Consider the following 8,277-nt stretch of genomic DNA (forward strand, 5'->3'; position numbering starts at 1 on the left):
GTTGTAAACTGTTGACATTATTTTTTGACGTTCGCAGTACTGGCTACTGGTCAAAATCAAGGATAATATATTTAGAAGGTTGATTTTTATCGCTTTTGCTGGGTGACATTGTGGGGGACATCTGTCACTCTGCATACAAATTTCATTACCCCGCACCAGCCCTCCCCGATTTTTATACCGGAGCCACCGGAAGAGATATGTCAAGTCGAGAAATGTCATTTTGCTCTGAACAACTTCACCTTGTCATTTATAACACCTTGGGTCAAAATCATTTTTCGTACATCACCGTATTAATACACGATGCGCAGTCTCAGATTGCGCATATATTCGTTTTATCAAAACATAACCGTAGCAATAGACGATGCGCAATCTCAGATTGCGCATATATCTATCTGTCAAACGGGTCGGTTTGATATATTTATCTGTCAAAAAATATATATATATCTCGGACATATAATCTTGAAAATTTATGCGCAATCTTGGCGCAATCTGAAAATGTATGGAAATGACGTTTATAGCTCAGGGTTGGCTACGCGAAATGACTTATGTTTTGATAAAACGAATATATGCGCAATCTGAGATTGCGCATCGTGTATTAATACGGTAAGTCATTTCGCGAATCTCAGATTGCGCATATATTTATCTGTCAAACGGGTCGGTTTGATATATTTATCTGTCAAAAAATTTTATATACCTCGGACATATAATCTTGAAAATTTATGCGCAATCTTGGCGCAGTCTGAAAATGTATGGAAATGACGTTTATAGCTCAGGGTTGGCTACGCGAAATGACTTATGTTTTGATAAAACGAATATATGCGCAATCTGAGACTGCGCATCGTGTATTAATACGGTCACCGTAGCAATAGACGATGCGCAATCTCAGATTGCGCATATATTTATCTGTCAAACGGATCGGTTTGATATATTTATCTGTCAAAAAATATTTATATATCTCGGACATATAATCTTGAAAATTTATGCGCAATCTTGGCGCAATCTGAAAATGTATGGAAATGACGTTTATAGCTCAGGGTTGGCTACGCGAAATGACATATGTTTTGATAAAACGAATATATGCGCAATCTGAGATTGCGCATCGTGTATTAATACGGTCACATTCACTGTTACCATGACACGTCTGTTGTCGGACGGCCTGTCAAATTTGTATACGGGATTTGACAGATAACGTCGGGCGACGAAATCGCACGTCCGACGTTATCTGTCAAATCCCATATAAATCTCGTCCGATAAACTCGCATCCGATGAGCGTTGCCACGGGCCTTACCGTCAGTGTCTTTGCGATGACATGACTGTAAACAAATGTAGTTTGAATGTCAATTGACATTCATCTTGTGAATCCAGAACTGCTTGGTGCCTTTACCGATCGTAAGTGACTGAACAATAAAATATTTCAACTTGGCCAGTGCGAAAATCAGTGTCTTCTTGCTGGTATACACGAATTTAAAGAAAAAATGTTAGGCCGCAAATACACGACGCGCGTTTCCGCGCCCGCGGAAACGCGTATAACAATCCAGCCATAGAAATGAAATGTCATTCGAACGCGCTACCGCGGAAACGCAGAGATGCTCAGCTGGATATCTCTGCGGAACTGTTATACGCGTTTGAACGCGCCCGCGGAAACGCGCGTCGTGTATTTGCGGCCTTACAAAGGAGAAGGCGATGTAGTGCACTCGAAAATGAAAGTCAAATGAATGTCGCCAAAAAATGTCGTCGAATCAAACGACATTTTTTGACATGACTGTAGAATGAAAGAGTGAAAACTGAATGCGAAGCTTCAAATCGTGTCAAAGTAGGCAATTTCATGTCAAAGACCGTCACCGCTAACAACACTGGTTGCAACCGAGATGTGGAATTTTGCAAGTGTATGCTACAGTAAGTTTTCGCTAACTTGACGCGTTTTAACAGAAATGCTTTTTAACTGGATGTTTGCTGGATGGATCCTGGTTAAAAATCACTTAAACGTCAAACGTAAAGGCCGCGCCCAAATGACAATGGGACCCCCTAAAAATTGGCCAAAAAAATGTCAAATTTTTGACAGGATCGGATTTTGGATCGGATTGAATAGAAAATCCGATCTTCTCAGAGGTGAGCGAATCAGTAGTGGTAAAGCCATGGTGAGTAGCCAGTGAATTATCGAAAAAAAACCAAATCTCACGCCTTTCAATGCGCGTTTTTCTTTCGTGTGGTCATGGCTGCATATACGTCATATCTGCTGTACCAGCGGTGTTGTGTTGTGTGGTAATGTGTGTCGGTGTGAATTATGTGCCGCGTGCAAGGATAATGTATTTAGAAGGTTGATTTTTATCGCTTTTGCTGGGCGACATTGTGGGGGACATCTGTCACTCTCTGCATACAAATTTCACTACCCCGCACCAGCCCTCCCCGATTTTTATACCGGAGCCACCGGAAGAGATATGTCAAGTCGAGAAATGTCATTTTGCTCTGAACAACTTCACCTTGTCATTTATAACACCTTGGCCGCGTGCAAGGACCGTAAAGATATCATGTCAAGTTATAAGCCCGTTTTGACAGCTAGGTGGAAGAAGAATCGACGAAGAAAACTGACAGTTAGTTTTCCGCTTTTGGCGAACGCGTCAAGTTCTCGAAGGAAAATTTATATTTTAAATCACGGACTGTGTTCTAATAAACTAAAATATTTACCCAAATTGATCTCCACCAAATATTGACCATGCAAAACGTAAACAATCCATCAATACATATACAAGCGGAAAACCATCTGTCAAAATCGGAGCTCAGGGGCAAGGTGTATGGATATTAGGAGGTGAAGTGCTTCAGAGGAAATTGACATTTCACGACTTGACATAACAACCCAAGTGACATTTGCTCGAAATTGTTTTCCCATATCTGCTCGATTAGTACTCGATACGCTTAAAATTGTGAATTTGTGTGTGATCAAGTGTGTTCCAAGCGCCAAGACTTGGTGTGTTGGTAAATTAGACTTGCTTCTATCGATTGACGATGCCATCGAGCTCATTTTACACACATAGCTTAGATTTTTGATGAAAAACTAAAGCTAATTTTGTGTGACGTTATTTTATATAAAATCAATATTATTTAAGTAAAAAATGGCTACCTGACCAATTATAACGATAGGAAACATCATTTTCGAGTGAATCTAGAAGAAAACAACGAAAAAGCCGCATCACAGTTGATTTTAAAGGCCTTTTTCTAAATTCCCTTAAACTGGTGCAGTTTAAGGGAAGTTTAAGGCTCCAGTTTAAGGGAATTTGCTCGAATTCCCGATTTTTCGTGCTCGAAAATGTCACTTGGGAATACTGGGGGCTCCGGTATTAAAATCGGGGAGGGCTGGAGGGGGGTACAGAAAATTGTATGCGATTTGACATAACAATACTCAATGATGGCGCCCGGAAAACGCGCTAACAATTCACCTCCTTAATAAACACTCCTTGCTCAAGGGAGGGGGGGGGGGGGGGGGTTGGGGGATCGCCAAAAGCGCTATAACTACGCCTCATTATACATTCCACCTTGGCCGCGTGTGGAAGTTCCTGGTGGAAAGTGGATGGAAGGGAGAATTGTATAAACTTTCAGTGCTGCAAAACGCCAACGAAAATGCTCACCAACGAAAACAATGAACATATCCATGGTAGTTTGATGCTCATTGCTGATAGTCAATAAAAGTGCGCCATGACATGCTGAACACGACATGTGAATTCTTGAGTCCAACGCGATACTCTGACTGACAATCTTAGGCGGCGCTCTGGGACCAATCGAACGAGACAAACAAACACGACTCTGTTCGATAAGTGCTCTGTCAGCTGTTCGATGTCTTATAGACCTGTCATGATGCACTGCAATACGCCTATCTTTTCATCTCAAAAAAATGAAGCATTTTCATTTTAAATAAATGTCCATTTGCAGGGGGAAGATTCAACAAATAATTTACTAGTTATTCACATGAATAATAACATAAAAATCATTCAATTTTAATTTTCAAAAATGTAAACAAACGTCCATGCCAAAACACATACAGTGCATACACAAGGATTATGTACACGCAATAGTTTAATACGTTTCAATCCTTTATATTTGATGTTATAATTGATTGTAAAGCTTTACAATAATTATTGATAGCTATTTTAAATATTTTGCACGCAATTTTAAGAAGAAAAAGAGACAAACTACGTAAACAAACTTAAAAATGTCCCGAATTGAATTCTATCTACTGTAGCTGTGAAGCGTTTGACAGCCAAGGTACTCACAGCACAGGTGGGTATCGAACATCACAGACAGAATCAACTGACATGTTCGACTCGACGTTTGTCTTGTTTGTTTGTTTGTGTCTGACAGTGCACCTCCATATGATTATATGGGTTTGTTCGTGTCGGATGTCGTGTTCGATTGCTGCTAGAGCGCCGCCAGAATCAACTGACATGTTCGACTCGACGTTTGTCTTGTTTGTTTGTTTGTGTCTGACAGTGCACCTCCATATGATTATATGGGTTTGTTTGTGTCGGATGTCGTGTTCGATTGCTGCTAGAGCGCCGCCTTAGCTTAATCCCGGCGCAAGCATTATCATGATTTTTTTTCTGGCTGTGAACAGTGCTGCCAAATGCTACTGTTTCAATCATCAACCCTCATGACTGAAACGAAACTCAAATCAGATCACGTACACAACTGAGATGATCAGCGACTATACTCAAACAGTTGGAAAATCAATCACATGCTTGGTGACACTTAGTTTATTACCCAACTTTTGATCACTTACTTGGTCACGACATTGTTGTCGGCGATAATCGCGACATTCTTGGAATATACTTGGCGCGTAGGCTCTATTTACAAAATGAGCATGCTTTCTCCCTCTATCTGTTTTGATTATCTGTCGGGTCAAACAGAGCGAGAAAACATGCTCATTTGGTTTCTTGGAGCCACTCGCACGCAATGCATATCTCCCGTGACCATCGCGATGATCACTGACTGCAAATGTCGCGACCAAGTGATTGAACACGAGTTGGTTGCACACAATGTCACCAAGCATGCGATGACCAACTGTTTGATTGAACTGTTTGATCTTCGCAGTAGAGCTCGTGACGCTGAGATGATTTTGTTTCAGCCAGAATTTGTCATGAATATGTTAGTGACATTTAGCAAAATTGATCACAGCAAAAAAAAGTCGTGATATAGTGACTGACCAAGCGATGGTCGCAAACATGTCATGAGCATGTATTAGTCACACCAATCGTTCTGAGTATCACGTCTGATTGTCACAATTGAGGACGTGACGCTGATATGGATTTTGTTTCAGTCAGATTTTTTTATGACATTGATAGTGACATTTTGCAGCACTGTTATCTTTTATTGTGTTGAATTTATCCGCGGTGTAGCTGGTTTCGATCCATGAGCTGGTGTTCATCGTCCCGGGTGTGCTGTCCATAGGCTGTGCCTCGCGCGATAGGGCAATGCAGGTACAAAGCAGCAAAATTCTTCGCTCTATGAACGAATGTAGTGCCGTAGAATTTCCTACAGCATTTTACGCTGTGGAATACAATAGGATGCAGTTTAATAATTTGTGGTGCTTTATAGGTGTGTATCGAGATTTTTAAGGTGCTAATGCGTTTATTTTGTTTGTGTTTGTTTATGTTTTACAGTTATCACACCACAAGATAATGAACCGTGGCCTTAATTAAGCCAAAATGTTGGGATGTTCGGTGTATACATTATTTTTATTACATGTGACCTGCTTAAAATTGGTTTTTATTTGTGTTTCAGATTATTGGTGGTACATTGCGGATTGTTAAATAACAATGTGTGTTTTTAATTTATCATAGCTTAATAAAGAAAATGTTCATTGTGTTACTATGTTTTTGATCGTAATCACTTTTTTATTGTTCGATAGCATTAAATAAAAATTATTTAAAGGAAGTAATGTTCGGACAAAAAATAAATTTGATAAATTTTGATATATTTTATTATGTAGTCAAACGTATAAAAATTATGTTAAACATACATGTGGTGAACCTAGTATATTAGCCTAGTAGTGTAATATTATTATCAGTAAAATGTGTTTTACGCCGGCATTTCTTAAACCGCTCGACTGTTTCGCATTCGCTTCCGTTATGTTTTTTGCTCGCTATGCTTTGCGTATAATTAAGACTAATGTGTATTATTATAACTATCGGCTCATGACGAGTCTTCGTATTAAATGTGATTCTTTAACTAGGTCTGGGACCTAGTCCCAGACTAGGTTTAACTGGGTCTGGGCAAATGAAGTGCGTTTGACAACATGGTAACATTTAGTAGGTTTTACATTGATTATATCCGATTTCTTTTAACACATATGTGCTCTGCGCAGAGCACAATGAAGCTCTACGATTAAAAAAAAATTAATATAGAGTTTGATTACTTATTATTGCTTTCAATATGCATTTCATGTAGGAAACGATAACGTGTTCATGGTTTTGCAATTTGGACAAAGCTGAGAACATGATTTAATCGTAAAATTGTTCCACGGTCTAAGTATAAATGGCAAACCCATATTAATTGCTACTATTTCATGTGCCCTAAACTATTTCAAACTTTCTTCAACTCTATAATCTTCCTCATATTAAAAACCAAATTTATGTCACTTGGTCTCTCACTACAATATCCTAGTTCGCTATATTATCCTATTGTCTTCTATTTTAGTGGAACAACTGTAGTAAGTCTAGGCCTGTTTTAGTAATTAATACGATTTTCTATCCTATCTATAGTATGCTACCCTATCTAGTTCCTATTTTTATTATTTATTGAAATAACTGTTACGTGAAATGTCCAGCATAAAGTGATAACGTTGGAATGTTACATGAACATCTTTTCTACATGTAGCTGCTTTCCTTTTAGTACACTGAAGTGACCATATGAATTATAATTAACATCAATTCTATTAAAATTTATTCATTGTGGAATTGTATAGTTAATATAATCTTACCGTTTTAGAACCCCCATGAAGAGGCCATGAAGTTATTAATCGAACGGAGTGAGCATACCGGGTCTGTTATGAATTATGTAAAGAAAGTTATAATCTGTAAAGGAAAGAAACAAAAAGTATTAGTAATATAACTTTTCATATTTAAGCAATACGGCCTTTTTGGACCGTGACTCCTGAATAAAAAAAAACTTTACATATAGTTGATATGAAGCTTTAAGGTTTATTCTTACCTGCACTAGAACATATGCTTTATAGTTGCTTGCACAACAATATAATTGTATGGGTAGCTTAATTGGGAAAGCGAATGCCGTCATTCCATAATTGCTCTGCTTTTTCAGTCGTGTTATCTCTTCAAATATCTGATTTGGAACGGTATGAAACAATATGACTGTAAAACATAAATTTTTAATCCTTCTATAATTCCTTTTTCGTAACACTTGCACTATTTTTAATAATAATTTGTTATACTTATCTGGTTTTAGGGATGTTGCACTTTGCCAACGCACGCTTTTTGCCTACCGCTTGTCGTTATGTTCCTACGTTCGGGATAACACGAATATCTCTGCAAACATTTTCGCATTGGTGAAATAGATCATTTGATTGTTTATTAATTGTTTCATTGCCACAAAAACGGAACACGAAACTGCATTAATTTTCACTTCAACACAACACCTTTCTTACAAACAAAACACTTTATGCTGTCTCGCGAATCATTACATATCCACATGTGCACACATCACACAGCCACACAAGGCGCCCTCACTAAACAATACGCAGTTCAACTCACATGAGCAAGATCGGCCGCCGATCCAAAATCCGACCTCACTATCATGTGGTAAGGCATCTCATCGAATCGACGGGGCGCGCAAGGTGGATTAAAAATATCAGGTGGTGGATAAGGGCCTTTGGGGGGTCGCCATAGTTGAGGGACTTTACGTCATTTAAAAACCGTTAACCATTGGTTTCCGCACACAAAGCTTAGCAAATAGACAAGATTTCTTTGTTATTATGTGCATTTTTGTGTGTCTACTGATTTTATCGAAAAAATTAGATATATTAACAAAAGATTTGATGATTTGTTTATGCACGAAATTTAAAATCATGTGAGTAAGAGTTCTAATCTCACAAACATTGTCCATGCGGCTCGTAGATAATGAGGAATTAATGTGAAAATTGAAAAAATAATGCTTTCTTAATTTTTATCATCAAAAATGTCGAAAACACAATGAATTATAGAATAAATTGACGGAATAACACAAAATAACACACTTTAATCCATGTTTTAATGTTAAATAAGAACTCGCAAA

The 8,277-nt window shown here is 38.2% G+C and overlaps 1 long non-coding RNA gene across 2 annotated transcripts; it reads right to left on the reverse strand.

Moving 5' to 3' along the window:
- Window positions 1-5,944: 5,944 nt before the first annotated feature.
- LOC120958404 (uncharacterized) lies at window positions 5,945-7,846 on the reverse strand. Of its 2 annotated transcripts, XR_007452700.1 has the most exons (4): window positions 7,439-7,846; window positions 7,201-7,358; window positions 6,971-7,064; window positions 5,945-6,886 (listed from the first exon to the last, which is right to left on the reverse strand). It is a non-coding gene; the product is annotated as an uncharacterized LOC120958404 (long non-coding RNA). The 2 variants fall into 2 exon arrangements; XR_007452699.1 differs by having other exon boundaries at window positions 7,201-7,836.
- Between the last annotated feature and the right edge of the window lie 431 nt (window positions 7,847-8,277).

This window comes from Anopheles coluzzii, chromosome 3 (genome assembly GCF_943734685.1).
Source record: "Anopheles coluzzii chromosome 3, AcolN3, whole genome shotgun sequence".
Taxonomy (NCBI): domain Eukaryota; kingdom Metazoa; phylum Arthropoda; class Insecta; order Diptera; family Culicidae; genus Anopheles; species Anopheles coluzzii.